Source organism: Rosa chinensis, chromosome 2 (genome assembly GCF_002994745.2).
Source record: "Rosa chinensis cultivar Old Blush chromosome 2, RchiOBHm-V2, whole genome shotgun sequence".
NCBI classification, from domain to species: domain Eukaryota; kingdom Viridiplantae; phylum Streptophyta; class Magnoliopsida; order Rosales; family Rosaceae; genus Rosa; species Rosa chinensis.
Window position 1 is genome coordinate 73,708,451 of NC_037089.1, and position 17,112 is coordinate 73,725,562.

Genomic DNA, 17,112 nt, shown 5'->3' on the forward strand with positions numbered 1-17,112 from the left:
TTTAGTAAAGCATACAACCTAAACAACATCACACACATTCATTATTTCCATATAAATGGCTATGTTACTATCCCTGTCTCTGTATCAATTACTGGCCAAGTCATTGGCTAAGTCACTGTCAATCTCTGGTCAAGTCACTGACTAGACCAAGTCCCTAGTTAGTGAGGTCACTGCCCAAGTTATTGTTAACCTCAAGTCATTGGCTATGTCATTGGCCAAGTTACTGGCCATGTCACAGTCATGAACATGTCACTGTCAATCGTTGTCCAAGTCACTGTTAATCTTAAGTCACTGGACAACTAACTGGCCATGTCAATGACAACGTCAGTGACATGATTAGTTACATGTTCAATTACATGTTTAGTTACATACATTGTAAGTTACATGGTCAGTTACATGATCAGTTATATAATATGTGACATGAGGTTAACATACGTTACCAAGGAGTTGGCCTTTTCTAGTGACTTCTCTGGCCAAAAACTTGTCTAGCAACCTGACCAGTGACCTCACTGACCAGTTTCATTATATGATCCTATAAAGTATGTATTTGAACTAGCAATACTTCTATTTTAGTAAAACATACAACCTAAACAACATCACACATATTCATTATTTCCATATAAATGGCTATGTTACTATCCATGTCTCTGTATCAATTATTGGCCAGGTCATTGGCTAAGTCACTGTCAATCTCTAGCCAAGTCACTGACCAGACCAATTCCCTAGTTAGTGAGGTCACTGCCCAAGTTATTGTTAACCTTAAGTCATTGGCTATGTCATTGGTCATGTCACAGTCATGAACATGCCAATGTCAATCGTTGTCTAAGTCACTGGCCATGTCACAATCATGAACATGTCACTGTCAATCCCTGGCCAAGTCACTGTTAACCTCAAGTCCCCGAAAAAGTCACTAACCAAGTTACTTGCATTGTCACTAGCTAGGTAACTCTTAATTTGGCCAGTGACATGGTCAGGTACTGTTAACCACAACTCACTAGCTATGTCACTAGCCAAATAACTGGCCCAAGTCACTGGCCATCCCAAGTCCTTAGTTAGTGAGATTACTGGTCAAGTCACTGTTAACCTCAAGTTACTAATCCTGTAACTGTCAAAGTCACTGACCAAGTCATTGTCATTCACATGTCACTTGCGAAGTCACTGTCAATCACATGTCATTGGCCAAAACACATTGCATGTCACTAACCATGTCATTGTTATACACATGTTACTAACCAAGTCATTGGTCATGTCCAATGTTGATAATAAATAAGAACTTGTTCCTTTTGGTTTGATCAATTTTGTTTTTGGGCTTATTGCTACTTAAAAGTTAAACTATTTTCATGCTTATTTCGGTTTGAGCGATTTTATTATTCTTAATTTCTTATACACACCAATTCAGGTCGCTAGTTAAGACACTGACTATGTCACAAAAAAGTTACTGGCCAGTGAAGTTATTGGCAAAGCAATTATTATGTCAAATGCAACTGAAAGTACATCATTATAGCTACAATATTGCTCAACAATTTTATATATCATGGAGTAAACTTTAGGCCTTTTAGGCATATTCATATATCATGGAAGCCAAATCACCAGACCCATTTGGTGATTTGGTTGTTCGTAAGGCATCCTCTGCATAGAGTAGACAAGTTGGACCTTCCAGTGTATTCATGGTTGATATATTTAGACTGAATCTCCATATTTAAACGGGCCATACTACTACACTGACATTGGTTGGAAGTATAGAAACAAGATTTGCATACTTAAGCTTAACAATTACCTTGCTGCAAAAGAGAAAATTACACTCTTCAGCATGATAATAAATATTTCTACTCAAGAGGATGAATCTGTTCATGCTTACCACATTCAAAAATCAGTGTATTTATTTTGATGACTTAGAAAACAATCTATTATCATGTGACAACATATATCAAAAGCAACAAGTATTACCAGCTACATTTGTCTCTCAAAGAAATATAGAAATGGCGAGTTTATGATTTTGCAACTTAGGATATTTGCGTATCAGAGCAACAATAACAAACTGCTGATCGATCTCAAAAGATAACCTTCATAAGGAAATGACTCAATATATAAAACCCATGTGACCTGCAATTTATATGTGGCACCAAAAGAATAAAATATAGATGATCGACTACTAACATGTTTAGTATATCAAAATGTAATGAAATACTATATTGAAAGCAAGGAAAAAAAAAAACAAAAAAGTACAATGCAGAAAGGAAAATGTACCAACTAGCCAAAATCAGCAATTGCAAACAAAATCAAGTGGTAGCTAGGTCAGGCTATAGTGAATTTCTTTAATCTGGTTACCATATAACTCCTTGACAAGCCGAACCTGCATGCAAAATCAGTGAAGTAGCAGTAGTATCAAATTAAATCATGTTCTTAACAAAAATATCTAAAATGAATACGAGAAACCTAATAACATCATACAGAGCTCTAACACAATTCCATCACACATTGCATGTTACTTCCAGCAATTCTTTTAACTTTTCAACACTTCAATTTTACTCTGAGTTCCATAGATTCGTTCTTTCATCATTTCATGGCTGTTCGGATGGCACATGTAAGCCACCCTCCACCCAAATCTAATGGGGCAGATTTGGATTTGAACCAAATGGAATAGGAGTTATAGGACTTGGTTTAACCTAACTCATATCATAAGTTAAAGCCTGGTAAAAACAACAGGCAATAAACAATTGTCTAGTTATAAGAACCTAATCATCCTCATTATATATACTACCCAACACCATACGGTAACAAAAAGAAAGTTCCAAGACATTCAATAGCAACATCACCCCCTAAATAGAGACAACAAAAACATTCTTTTAGTAGTTTAACATTTAGCAACACTATAGCCTACAAGTTTCCACAAATAGAGAGAGCACAAAAACGGAGCACTAGATCAATTTCAGCTCAAATACATATAGTGATTGAAAATCAAAGAGTTCAACCTTAACCTAACCCTAGAAATAGTAAGAAATTAAAAGCCAATACTACAAAAACTAAAAACGTGATCAATACAAAGCATACACAACTCCAGTAATGCAATTGCTTCCACAGAGATCATTTTGATGCTTCTATCACAAATAGAATTGAGCAAAATCAAATTGTACCAGTAGACCTATTGAGATAACGAAGAACTAGCCATTGATAAATCACATCAAAACCAAATAGATCGAGCTACTACAAAACCAGGAAAAAAAAAAACTGAGATTTCAAGATTAGAGAAGAACTAGAGGAATTCTCAAAATAGACAAGCGCGTGCATCACCTCGATCACCGGCTCGACGGCGTTCATTAGGAGCAGTCCAATTCTGTCGCCGGGATAATGTTTTGGGCACTCGGAGCTCCGTCGTTGGGTCTGGGCATGTAGGTGACTTATTAGGTTTGCGCTGTGACGCCAGGTGAAGTTTGAGCTTCGTCTTCTACCTTTTGGATTTCTAATCGGAGCTCTGGGATTTCTGATCAAAATGGAGAGAAGATTAAGCTTTGATATTTTTGAGTATAAAAGCTATAAACCTTTTTAAGGGCATAATCGAAATTTTAAAAAAATGAAAACGGATCTTTTTTAACATCACATTATTATTAATAAGGACTAAATTAATATTAATAGCAATTTATAAAGGACCTTTTTATCAAGTGGGTAACTCGGTGATTTTTTTTCATTTCATACTCTAATATGACATTTTCCATCATTTCGTTTTCATTTATTTGGTCATGTTCCGTAATGCTAAGTCTTTTTTTTGACATATTTATTTTATATAAAACCCACAAAAAAAAAAAGAAAAAAAAAACAAAATGGTAAAGCTCACTAACATGGCAGCTGCAAACATTTTTTTTCCTTCTCGTTAGAACACATGTTACTATGTTAGATTAGATGATTATATAAATTTTCTCTTTTTATTTATTTTTTTAACAGTCTCTTTGATATATGTATATAAGTAAAGCAAACATTTGGCCATATTTTTGGTTTCAATTATTTTTTTTTGGTAAAAAATTTGAAGTGTGTTCTTAAATATACATGTACATTATGTAAATACGTATGTAAGCCCACAAGAGTAATATAAATTTCAAATAAAAAGGATTCACAAAAGAAAAGAAAAAAGTTGAGAAACTAAAATTAATTACTTAATTAAATGCATGTGAAATTAAATAAGAGTAAAGAGGGGAAGTGAGAACTTATCTTTTAATTGTATTAATTATTTGAATTTTTTAGATTGTGGAATACACATGACATGCAATGAATGAGGAATGTAGAAAGGGAAAGGCTAGGTTGGAGGGAAATGTTGCTAGCATTCCTCTATTTTCATTATAAAGTTTTATTCTTTCTGAATTCTGTTTAGGTTTTGCTTGCCGATTTTTGTAATATTCTATTTCAATTGGAAAATGCAGTCAGACGTAGATGACCAAGATATTTACGAATACCGATCAATAAAAGAGACACAGCCGGCCCAACTGGTAAAAGGGGGTCTCCTTTGTGGAACCAACGGGTCGCTCCTCAAGTTGCTCTTTGGAGGATGAGAGCCTAGTAGCTAGCAAGCGTAGTGGCAAAACCCAAATAGCAATTTGGATTGCGAGTTTGTTGTTTACATTTTGGATAGTGAATTTAGTAGCTAGCCCAAAGTATTAGGTCACATATTATTCTCATACGTCCCTCGTAAATGACGAGATTCGAAGTAAACACATGAAATTTTATTGGATGGATGGAATGTACATGTAACCATGCAAGTTCTTTACCTATTACCAACTCAATTTAGATTGGATACGTACCTAGAGTTCTTTATCAATCTCACCCCTTAATCCTTATAATCTTATATCAAATCCAAGGTCATATATAACAATCGATAAATTCTTATGTTTGCAATGAGAATTGAGAACACATGCTTCATAACAGACATCAACACGGTTCGTGCATACAAGCTAAAACTAGAGGGAGAGGATCAGATAACTACTGTTGGTGAAACACACACAGACACACTGTATATGAAATTGGCACATAGCCATCGTTCATGTGCATATCACCACCCCTGTGATTTCATCAGTCTCAAACACATTTATAGGAAAACAAATTTTTTTTACAGCTAAACTTGCGCACTTGGGTCATGATGCTGATGATGTTTGTCTTTTTGTTTAACTATTTACCGACTTTTATGTTCTCAACGTTTCATTTGAATTTGCTTAAGCACCACGTTATCATATCCCTAGCTTATATAGATATAAAATTTATTTACTCATGAACAGAAACAAACTCAGAAAGAAGAGAAATGTGGATGCATGAGATTAACTTATATATCCCAATTTAATTCTAGGTCATCGAACGTTGAATTAAACATTCCAATCTAGATCGAACACGCCTTATTGTCAAAAAGAATCTAGAATAATTCACCTAATTTTGGATTCCATTTATCTCGCAGTGACATTAATTAACAGCATAAGAACACTACTTTCCTGAAAGATGATGGAATTAGGAACAAATCAAACTGCAAGCTTCATAAAACCAAATAAGTACACAACATATATATAAAGGCTACTACATTTGGCACTTGATGACCCAATCTCAAGTACTCATGATCGTGGAACATCTAAGCATATATAGATCCCGTGCATACGTAATTTTACTCATATTTCCCTCCTAATCTTTTGTGGAAAGATACATTATTCATATACACGATGTAATTTCTGTAGGTACGTACATTATTTATATACACGATGTAATTTCTGTAGGTACGTACATATCTAATTATAAATATATGAAAATGAGTTAACTGTTCACAACTGTTCATGTAACAGTAAAATAACGGTTTTGCCCTTCCTTTTTTCTCACAATTTCGGGCTGCCGTAAGGTGTGTGAAAAGGCTATTCTGCCCTTCTTTTCTTGGTTTATGGATCTTCAAGCCCAAATCTGATCTAGAAACAGTGTTTAACATGAAAACTCCCGACATTTCCAGATTCTCCAATGGGACAAACAGTGATGGAAAGGGATTCAATTGAGGATTATTACCCTTTTGCCCTAAAGTCTGAAGTATATAAGCAAGAAAGTCACCATCTAAGCACTTCGAGAAGCCTCCACCGTTTTCATAACCGACTCTCAACCGACATTAACGTTTTCCATCAACATCCCCATCCCCATCATCCAGGGCATGGTAAGATTTCCATCTGATATAATGATTTGCTTTAATCAATTAATAGATTATTGAGCATAATCATTCCTATACAAGTTGATTTCACTTTCAATTGCATACAGTCAATTTCTTAACTAACATCTTTGTTCTGATGTTTATAAAGAAATCGATCTTTCTGTGAATTGAGATGGCTTAGATCTTTCAAAAGTCTTTTTATTTGTTTCTTTGTTTAAGGAAGACAATTCGAATCAAATTGTTGTCTTAATGATACCATTTGCTTCTTACTTCTCAACAGCTCCCACAGTTAGAATCTGTTCCTCAGTTGACAATACAAACTTCTGTGGAAAACAGGTACAAGATATTTCAATCTTTAATGAAAAGCTCTTTAGTTTACTTTTGCGTCAATTTTTACATAGAACTTTCCATCTAATTAACATCAAACTTTGTCTTATGCAGATTCTATTTGTTCCCTGATTTCATATCTGGATAAGTCAATCTGCTATTTCAAGGTATAGCTGTCAATTTATGTCATTTCCAATCAATTACTAACTTCTTTATCAATTGTCTTCATCTTCATATTATCCAGTTGCTATTTTTGTAAACTAATCATGATAACTTCTGAATACTCATGAAAAATATTCCTATTGGTCTTTGATACATGAATATAAAAAATTACAGAACAATCGTTTTTTGTTGGTCAGCAGTTTACTTTCTTCTTTATACATGAACAATTTATATATAAAGTCTTCATCTTTAGTTATTATGCAGTTTAAATTAACACCTTCATTCCACAGTTGCGTATATTTGTTCTCCTTTTTCTGTTTCTGTCTTTCCTTGCATTTAACAACACTATTTGTACGATCTCTGTTATAGTCAATTTTGAATTCTAAAGTAATGATGATTGATAAGGTTGTAAGTTTCTGTTGATGTGAGGGTTTCATTATAGTGAATTGTTCTTCCTCAATCGTGTGTGTGATTTGTTGTCATATAAGAAATTCATTCAAGTCTTTCAGTTTTGGATTGTACAAAAAAAAAAGAGTCAAAACTGGGTTCTGGGTGGTTAGTCAATTTGCCTTGAAAATTGAGGTTTGATTGAACAATACTCTTGAAGTGATTTGACAGAAAACCACACTAACAGAAACTTCCAAAAGACTTTAGACACTCTTAAGCAGATATTAATGTTGTAGTGGTTTTTAACTTTCAGAGTTAATTTTTGTGTGTAGTTTATGTTCAGAAGTTTCTGATGATCTATTTATTGGTTTAAGTTTGTCTTTCTGAGCTATCCTTTTAGTACAAGATACTATGATATATTTGTTGTGTTTTCTGAATGATCATCTTCAGGGTTGTTTTAGCTAAAAGTAGGTATGTTTACAGCTCAAATGTCCGTTGATTGATTCTTTTGTTTATTCTTCAACTTTCATCACTTCCCGTTAATTATATTTACATTCTTTTTCCTACATTCAGTTTCAAGAGATGATCAGACGCACATTAATCCGTGAAATAAGAGCTTTTCAAATCAAGATTTGTGTTTTCAGAATCTGGAGACAAGGAAGTACAGCAATGAGATGTACGATGGTCTCCATTATGTGTTAGTTGATAAAGAGGTAACTTTTTTACAAATTGTTTAAAATCAATTCAATTCTTTGAAAATTGAAATACATTTGAATCATCAACCTTGTTATGATCCTTCAATTCAATTGAACACAGGGAAATACGTTTCATGCTATAATTGATGAATCTGATTATCCTTACGTGTTGAACAAGATGGAACAAGGACAGATCTACGACATCTCCAATTTCTCCAGACGGAAACACGTATCCAAATACAAAGTTGTAGATCATGATGCTCAGCTGTATTTCAAAGAGTCAACTAAATTTGAACCAGTGGGACATACGTTGCCTCCAATTCCGCAGTATGCATTTCATCTTCTTGATTTTAATTAAAAGGTAAATAAAATATTCAATTTTATTTCATTTGGTTTCCTCTTAAATTTACATACCATTAAATAATAACTTAGTTTGATGATGTTTGTTTTAATGATTTACAATGATGTTTGTTTAGAAGTTATTCACTGCACAACATTGTTTGTTTTTATTTAAAAATGTTTGCGTTATTTACACAAGCACTTTTGTTCTGCATATACTCTTTACTGTAGTGTTGATGTGTTCGAATACAGCTTTTTAGAGCAGTCTCCTATTGAAATAGATGTCTCTGCTTTCTGAATCTTCGTTGATAACTAAATCAATGCTCCCACATCTCTTTAGTTTCTGTTTCATAAAACTACAGAATTTGAATTGACTTATACATGAGTATGTTTATCTTATGCTCAATTTCATATTTTCCAGCTGTTTACACTACCATTTGCGTTTAATATATAGGCAAAACCGCCTACACTTCCCATTTTCCATTGATATTGATATCAAGCTTTTTGATATTGTGCACAAAATTGAATGATAACAGATCAGATTGTTGCTTCATCTGCGAAGGATCTAATTAAATGATAATTCATTTTGTTCGAAGTTTGAACAGATTGATCAAAATAATTGGTATAATGCTATTTTATATAAATCAAGAAATGAAGCACAGATTACGCGCTTCTTTATATATTTTCTCTGTTCATGTTTCAGTGCATTGTCTAAAACTAGGCTATTGTTCCATGTTTTACGATATTTCAGACTTTGACATCAACTAATCACTAAAGCAATGTTGGTTTTTGTTCTAATGCTATTGCATGTTTTGCTAACAGTCATGCTTTATCTATTACATTACACAGATTTAGCTAATCCAATTTGGTATTCTTATATGTTGTTTCACTAACAATATACTAATAACATCTGCTATAAATACATTATATCTCTGAACTTTCCAACTTTTCCTTCACAGGTATGAAAAAGTTGGACAGTTATAGTACTGATGTTGACCGTATGAAAAAGTTGATGTTGGTCAACCTGAGTATAGCCCTCTTGAGTTCTCTCTGTCCCTGTGCTACACGAAGTTACTCCAGGTAATTGTTGTTGTTATTATTATTAATTTTTTCCTTCATATGGTGTGGACTGCATATCTTTCGAGACATGGTTTTTAACTTGAAACTGGATTGCTTATGATTTTTACTACTGCAGTATTATGTGGATCATCCTGAAGAAAGAAGAAATCAACAAGGCTTCCTAAAACGAAGGCTCAACCATCCGAGGTCAAGGGTCTTATGATCCAAAATTAGAATGTTGTATAACATTTGGAACTTAGTAACTCAAGTTACAACCAGATTCTGCATGCTTCTCAAAAATGTTCCACCACCAACTGTAACAAACTGCAATAATGGGAACTCCCATTTCAAGTTTACGGAAAACAGTTCATTACACTTTTTACATCGCGCGGCAAAGCGCGGACACTACTATTAGTCTTCATAAAGCATCGGTCTGCCTTCAGTTTCCTCCCCCACCACCTCGTCAGCCACGGCGTCCTCCTTGACCGCCACCTCCACCTCTGTATCCGCCGCCGCCTCCTCCTTTACCGCCTCCATGTCCGCCACCTTGTCCGCCGCCGCCGCCTCCTCCTTGTCCGCCACCTTGTCTGCCTAGCCTCCTCCTCCTTTACCGATTCCATGTCCTCCACCTTGTCCGCCGCCGCCTCCTCCTTTACCCCCTCCATGTCCGCCTCCTTGTCCACGACCACCACCTCCGTATCCACCAGCACCGCTGCCTTGGATTACTGCTTTTGATTCTTTTGTTTCGTCTTCTGCATAAAATGAGGGTTGTTTAAGACGATGTTGATTTAGGAAGAATAAAACAGGCATGTTAATTTTCTCTGACTCACGTGTTTGTGGGATGACTACTTCATCAGTCGCAGTCACACGACGCGACCAAAAGCACCATTGAGACTGCAATCGTCTACTGCACACGTACACACATTAACATTATCTGGGTTAGTATATCTATACATGCGTGCAGTTTATACATAACTACTAAACCAAAAGGAAATTTGATCAATGCATTGAAATAACCTCGCTCCTCATCTTTGGGAACTATCCGACCAGCTGCCACTGCCGAAAAGACAAGTCCAAGCGCAAGCAGGAGACGTAGGAAAACATGGAGCTTGAAACTCATTTTTCCGGGCAACATACTGAACCTATATATTTGAGGCCGAACTACTTCTGATCTAGTACTGTGTGTGATTCAGAGGCTTTGCTTGACGTACGTTATTTATAGTAAGGAGGGGGTAGTAAAATACGAATGCCAATAAGTAGGTGGTTACTTGCACACTTGGGACAGAGGTCTAGACTCCTCAGGACTTACTCGTCTCTTGAGCACTTTGCCACATAACCCCTGTGCAGGCGAAGACCACCACCTCCCTTGAACGGAAACATAGTAAACCGAGACGTGTATACTAACTTTGTCCTGACTTTCTAGTTGTCGCACTCACGTGAATAATTTATATTAAATAGAACTAGCATTTCTCTACACATGCTCTGTATTAGGGCCGTTAATGAGTCGTGTCGGGTTGGGTTCGTGTCGGGTCAAGATATTTGTCGTGTCACTAGAGACAAACCCAAACCCAAATCCAACCCATTTAATAATCATGTTGAAAATTTAAACCCAAACTTAACCAATTTATTAAACGGGTTACCCGTTTCCAACCAGCTTAACCTATTTAATAAATAGGTCGTGTCGTGTTGGATCAAATGACTCATTTAAGGATTAACATTGCGACCCATAAACTAAAAAAAAATGCATAAATTGATTAAATTCACTAAAAAAATTCACAAGACTAAGAATATAAATAATTATATATAATTTATAAATAATTAAATCAAATAATGATGAAGTAAAATATTTCAAATTGTCTAATTGTAGGATCAAATACTCCCAACGTCCAAAATTTCAAGAAGAAGTATAACATAATCGGGTTATATGGGTTCACTTCATGTTGGTGGATTGACCCGCGGCCAACCGGTTTATTAAATGGGTCATGGCGGGTTGACCCGCGACTGACCCACTTTTTAATTGTGCGGGTTCAACCCACTTTATTTCGTGCAGGTTTCAAGCATGTTATCGGGTTGTGTTGGAATTGAAAACCCTACCCTGCATGTGTAAGCATTTTTCTTTTAGGAAAAAAAGAAAAAAAAAAAGAGGATAATGGATGAAAACAGTTATTGCAGAGAGAGGTTAGTGAGAGAAAAAAGTAGAATTTGTGGGATTTATTTTGTTTATTTTTGTTAATAAAAATATAATTTGCAATTGTCATAATGACCTCTGTGATTTAATTAATTCTCAAAGTATTTTAATGTTTTAGGGTCATTTTTGTCAAAAATTTTGATTTTGGCTAACAAAGTCCCTTCTCTTAATAATAGTATAGATAAAATAATATGATAATTTATCTATACTATTATTAAGAGAATATAGTTTGTCAGTCAAAATTTGAAATGACCCTAAAAAATTAAAAAAATTTGAGAAGTAATTAAATCACAAGGACAATTTTGACATTTAAAAAAATATATCTATACTATTATTAAGAGAAGAGAGCTTGCTCTCCAAAATTGAAATTTTTTACCAATTTAACGTTTATATATTAAAAAACTATGAAATATAATTAATCAATAAGGAAAATATGGTAAATTATAAAATAGAAAAAAAAATTTAAAAAACAGAAAATGTGATAGTTGTACGGGAAGTTTTTCCACTACCTTTAATTTCTCTCCACAAATATAGTGGGTGGACCCTGCTAGTTTTTATTAAAAAAACTCAATAATGTTTTCGAGAAACGGGGAATTGAGAGAAAATTGCTGTGTATTCTCATTGATAATAGGGGCCTCTTTATATAGAAGATTATAATGCATAGAATTTGAATCATACAAGGAAAGGCAATCATACATTGAATATGAATCTCTAGATTCTTTTAATTAAATCCTATTACCACTAGGTCAAATAACCTAGAGTTTGGGCCAGACACACAAATAAGGATTTACTTGAACACTCCCCCTTGTGTCGTCCAAACGCGGTGCTTCTCTCGTTGCCTCGCTAAAAACCTTGCCGAGTAACAAAAACATAGTGGGACAAAAATAACCTCGGTTGAAGGGGAAAATGAGCACAACACACCATTCACGTTTCAAGATTTACATGTAGACATCTCCCCTTGATGTCTGCACCCCTCCTGATGACTACGATCATGGGAGTTCAGATACTTTCCGCAAGCCAATTCTTGCCACATGTTTCTCAAACATGGATTTGGGCAATGACTTAGTAAACATGTCGGCCACATTGTCCTCATATCGAACCTAGTTTACCTTGACCTTGAGGAGCTTCTGTTGTTGCTGATTGTAGAAGAATTTGGGCGATATATGCTTGGTGTTGTCACATTTGATGTAACCTTGCTTCATTTGTTCAATGCAAGCAGCATTATCCTAATAAATGCTTGTTGGCTTATCTGTGGTAAACTTCAAACCACAATTGCTTCGAACATGCGTAACTATGGATCGAATCTATATACATTCACAAACTGCTTCGTGAAGAGCAATAATCTCTGCATGGTTCGAAGAGGTAGCGACTAAGGTCTGCTTTGTAGACCTCCAAGATATCGCGGTCTTTCCCATGGTGAATACATAGCTAGTTTGGGAGTGACCTTTGTGTGGGTCAGAGAGGTACCTAACATCAGCAAAACCCTCCAAAACACTTATATCATTTTGGGATGGGAAGAGGGAACGTAGTCCATCATGTATGACGTCCTTGACACTTGATGGGTCTGAATCCATCTTCTCTCTATAGGGATAGAACAAGCCCATATCAATCGTACCACTTAGGTATCGAAAAATATCTTTAACACCAGTCTAATGGCGTAGTGTTAGCGCATAGCTATATCTAGCTAACAAGTTCACAGCGAATGAGATGTCCAGTCTCATGCATTGTGCCAAGTACAATAATGAACCTATTGCACTTAAGTAGGGCACTTCTGCCTCTAGCACTTCTTCATCGTCATCTTTTGGACGGAATGGATCCTTTTTTGGATCAAGACTACGGACGACCATTGAGGTGCTTGAAGGCTTAATCTTGTCAGTATTAAAACGCCTAAGCATCTTTTGGTTATAAGTTGATTGATTAATCAAAATACCATTTTCACGGTGCTCAAGTTCTAAACTGAAGCAAAACCGTGTTTTCCCAAGATTTTTCCATCTCAAATTTGGATTTCAAGTGTTCAGCAGTTTCCCTTAACTCTTTAAGGGTGCCAATTATATTCATGTCATCGACATAAACCGCTACTATTGCAAACCCGGAACTTGTCCTTTTTATGAACACACATGAGCATAGTTCATCGTAGACATATCCCTTACCAATCAAGTAGTTACTTAGACGGTTATACCACATCCGTCCGGATTGTTTCAATCCATATAGTAAGTATTTCAATCTAATTGCAAACGCGCTTTGTGGTTTAGAGCCACTTGATTTAGGTAACTGAAATCCATCTGGGACCTTCATCTATATCTCTGTATCTAGATCCCCATATAGATACGCAGTAACCACATCCATAAGCTGCATGTTCAGTTTTTTGGAAACTACCAAACTAACAAGGTAGCGGAACGTAATGACGTCCATTACGAGAAAATATGTCTTCTCGTAGTCGATTCCAGGGTGTTGTGAGAAGCCTTTCACCACAAGGCAAGCTTTGTACCTTACGATCTCATTTCTCTCATTACGCTTTCTAACAAATACCCATTTATGACCAACTAGTTTGGTGTTGGGCGGTATTGGCACAACCTTTCCAAATACCTTTCTTTTCGCTAGAGAATCAAGTTCTGCCTGCATCGCATCTTTCCATTTTGGCCAATCGGCTCTACGTTGGCATTCATCAATGGAGTGTGGTTCGATATCATCGGTCTCAATAATCTCACGTGCTACCGAATATGCAAATACATCATCAACGATAATGGAGCTTCTTTCCCACGTCCCATGTACACTAGTGTAATTTATAGGGATCTCTACGTTCTCAGGAATAGGTTCTGACATTGAGGCGTCCCCCAATGATGTCTCTTAGACATAACCATAATCCGGAACATTCTCATGGGACGGATTTTGAGTATCGATGATTAAAGGATTTGTTTATGCCACATTCGCTCTCTTTCTAGGGTGAGTATCCTTCGAACCAATTGGTCTACCACATTTCCTCGCGGGACCAGCGGCCATAGACGCCACATCACTACCATTCTGGGTAGTGGCGCAATCTCCTGGTGTCATGGGAGTGGCATTATGTCCAGTGTTTGGGATGTCAATCCTTGCAGGCACGTTTGCAGCAGGTATGTGTGATCTCGTCACTTTGGCAACATCAGAAAACGCATCAGGCAGAGTGTTTGCTACGTTCTAGAGATTGATAATCCGTCGCACTTCAAGTTCGGACTGTGCGTTATGGGGATAGAGATGAGACATAGTGGGGACAGACCACGACAATTCCTATCATTCCTATCGAACATCTATGTTCTTATCTCCCCCTAACGATGGGAAGACTGTCTCATCAAAGTGACAATCTACGAATCTAGTGGTAAAGAGATCGCCTGTCAAGGGTTCAAGATAGCAGATGATAGTTGGAGATTCATAGCCAACATAGATGCCCATTCGTCGTTGTGGACCCATCTTAGTACGCTGTGGCGGCGTAATAGGAACATAAATGGCACACCCAAAAATGCGTAAGTGCGAGAACCCAATCACTGGCTGTAACGCAGAGTAAGATTGAGTTGCAGTGGGTCATAGATGAATCAGTGTCGCTGCATGCAATATTGCATATCCCCAAGCAGAAACTGGTAGATTAATGCGCATAACCAATGTCTGTGCTATAATCTGTAGTTGTTTGATAGCGGCTTCTGCGAGACCATTTTGGGTATGAACATAGGAAACTAGATACTCTACATCAATCCCCAGTGACATGCAATAGTCATCGAACGTTTTCGATGCAAACTCCTAGCATTATCAAGTTGAATTGAATTAATAGGATGGTCAGGGTAGTGAGCCTGTAGATGGATAATTTGGGCGAGGAGTTTAGCGTAAGCAGCATTTCGAGTGGACAACAGCGTGACATGTGACTAGTGTGCCGACGCATCAACCAATACCATAAAATATTTAAAAGGTTCGCATGATGGTTGAATTGGTCCACAGATATCCCCTTGGATTCTCTGTAAGAACGGAATGAGTATTTTGGGATCCTTTGCGTAGGATGATCTTGGTCATATTTTTCTGAATGAATAGGCTTTGCAAAATGAGAGAGGGGCCTCAGAAGCAACCAATGAGGATTTTGGTTGGGTCTGAGCGTCTGTAGCGCTATTAGAAGCAAAATGTGTGACTACGTCACCCATCATAGTGTTGAAACCATGGAAAGTGGCATCCATGGCGTCTTGGTCATGGGGAGAATCATCCATGGCGTCATGACCATGGGGAGGAGCATTCATGGCGTCATTTATGGCATTGTCACAAGGGACTTGGGCGCCCTATGGCAGCCCAGGACAGCAGCAGCGCTAGAGGCTGCTATTGTTGCGGTCTTGCTAAGTCCAGGAATCAATTTTCGATTCTTGCTTCTTCTCACTCTGAAGAATGGATGTCTGTGTGAAGTCTTTAGTATATGGATCATCATATCACGACCAAGATGTCCTAATCGGTCATGCCAAAGACAATATGTGTCTGAATCCAAAAGATCTTCTCTTATGACATTATTGGATTCGATTGGTCAAATTGTATTGACAAAAAATCCATTAGATTGACACAGAAGCTTCTCTAAGATGCGCTTCCGTCCGCAATCATTAGAGGTAATGCAAAGGAACTCTTTTCCGTTCTCAGTATGCGTTTCCGCATGGAATCCATTGGCTCTTATATCTTTAAAGCTCAATAAGGTTTTAAATTTGCCTTAGGATCATAGAGAGCTTCTGTGACTTTAATCAAGGTGCCATTTGGCAACAGGAATTGGGCCATTCCATGTCCTTGAACTAAACTTGATGGCCCAGCCATCGTAGTCACAGAGGAATGTGTAGGCAACATCTCTAAGAACAATTGCCTATGGAGTAGAATGGTGTGCGTAGTCGCACTATCCGCAATACATTGTAGTTCTCCAGAATCCATTCCTAAAAGAAAAGCTCGTAATTAAAAAGGAGTCATAAAAAAAAGAACTCAACTTTTATTAATAAGCCAACGGGATTACATCATTGTCTCTTTCACTAGAGAAAATCTAATCCAAAAACTAGTTGATGCAAAACAATGGTAGTCGTCTAATTTCTTTTGGTAATTGCAACGCAAATGTGACCAGGTGAGTAGAGAGATGTCGATGGAGCAAGGTTCTCTTAAGTACCACTAATCTCACAACCTTCCTAGACATCACATTTTTATTGAGTACGCCTACTTTGAAAAAAGATTAAACCATTGGCATCTACTACAATAATAATATGGCAATTGCCTACATCTCTTGGAAAATAAAAAGACTTAATCAAAATCGCCAGTTTCTGGGTCTTGATCCTTGAAGTCTTCCACCCTTAGATCAAGATCGCTATCTTGATCTTCTTGTTCCATGTAATTTGCCTCCCTTGCTTCACGATACATCTTGTATGCGTTTGCAACATTCTGGGATGCTTTACACACCCTTGCCCAATGTCTAGGTAGTCCACATCTAAGACAAGCATCTTTATGGTCAGGTTCCCTTGATCGAGGGGCTTTAGAAGCGTTTTGGGGACAGTTTCTTTCCTTGGTGGCATCACCACTATAACCGGAGGCTTGGCCTCTCTCTCTCTTCTCTCGTTTACCACCACGGTTCCGTGCACGCCTATCTTGGTGGTTTCCTTCCTCTTTAGGGCGAGATTTATCCCTATCCTTAGGGTTTCGTTCCTTGTGACCTCTCTTAGGGGCGCAAGTATAATTAGACTCTGGAATTGACTTGGCTCCCACGGGTCTAGAGTTAGAGTTCTTCACAAGTATGTTATCGTGCTTTTCAGCCACGTTCATAGCACCAA

The 17,112-nt window shown here is 36.9% G+C and overlaps 2 long non-coding RNA genes and 1 pseudogene across 2 annotated transcripts; 2 read left to right on the top strand and 1 right to left on the bottom strand.

Annotated features, from left to right (window-relative positions):
• Positions 1–17,112, top strand: part of LOC112184971 — a 37,826-nt pseudogene that overhangs the window by 13,836 nt on the left and 6,878 nt on the right.
• LOC112190914 lies at positions 1,404–3,523 on the bottom strand. The gene is made up of 3 exons (XR_002932688.2): positions 3,292–3,523; positions 2,252–3,204; positions 1,404–2,103 (listed from the first exon to the last, which is right to left on the bottom strand). It is a non-coding gene; the product is annotated as an uncharacterized LOC112190914 (long non-coding RNA).
• On the top strand, positions 5,955–9,559 carry LOC112190913. The gene is made up of 7 exons (XR_002932686.2): positions 5,955–6,163; positions 6,438–6,493; positions 6,599–6,651; positions 7,607–7,746; positions 7,850–8,089; positions 9,027–9,147; positions 9,263–9,559. It is a non-coding gene; the product is annotated as an uncharacterized LOC112190913 (long non-coding RNA).